Genomic DNA, 1,044 nt, shown 5'->3' on the forward strand with positions numbered 1-1,044 from the left:
GGTACCCTTCCCCAGATCTGTGCCTCGACACAATCCTGTCTCGGAGCTTTACAGACAATTCCTTTAACATTATGGCTTGGTTTTTGTTTCTGACATGCACTGTCAACTGTGGGACCTTATATAAACAGGTGTTTTGACCATGGCAGTTTACAATCTAAGGTAATACCAAGTAATTTAGTCTCCTCAACTTGTTCAACAGCCACACCATTCATTACCAGATTCAGCTGAGGTCTAGAACTTAGGGAATGATTTGTTCTAAATACAATGCTCTTAGTTTTAGAGATATTCAGGACTAATTTATTACTGGCCACGCATTCCAAAACAGACTGAAACTCTTTGTTAAGCGTTTCAGTGACTTCATTAGCTGTGGTTGTTGATGCCTACATACATGGACACACATGCTTTGTTTAATGCCAGTGGCAGGTCAATGGTAAACATAGAAAAGAGTAGAGGGCCTAGAGATTTGCCTTGCGGTACACTGCCCTTCACATGTTTGACATTTAGAGAAGCTTCCATTAAAGAAAACCCTCTGAGTTCTATTAGATAGGTAGCTCTGAATCCACGATATGGCAGAGGTTGAAAAGCCATAACACATATGTTTTCTTAACAACAGATTATGGTCAATAATATGAAAGGCTGCACTGAAATCTAATCTAGGAAGTGCTCCCACAATCTATTTATTATTCATTTCTTTCCACCAATCGTCAGTCATTTGTGTCAATAGGGTACATGTTGAGTGCCTTTCTCTATAAGCATGCTGAGAGTCTGTTGTTAATTTTTTTACAGAGAAGTTGCGTTGTATTTGGTCAAAACACAAATTACTTTGGCTTCCTTCCAGGCCTGAGGACAAAGACATTCCTCTAGGCTCAGATTAAATAAAATTAGCAAAAAAAGAAACGTCCCTTTTTCAAGACCTTGTCTTTCAAAGATAATTCGTAAAAATCCAAATAACTTAACAGATCTTCATTGGAAAGGGTTTCCCATGCTTGCTCAATGAACCATAAACAATTAATGAACGCGCACCTGTGGATGGTTGTTAAGACA

The sequence above is a fragment of the Salvelinus sp. IW2-2015 genome, unplaced genomic scaffold, assembly GCF_002910315.2.
Source record: "Salvelinus sp. IW2-2015 unplaced genomic scaffold, ASM291031v2 Un_scaffold1745, whole genome shotgun sequence".
Lineage (NCBI taxonomy): Eukaryota > Metazoa > Chordata > Actinopteri > Salmoniformes > Salmonidae > Salvelinus > Salvelinus sp. IW2-2015.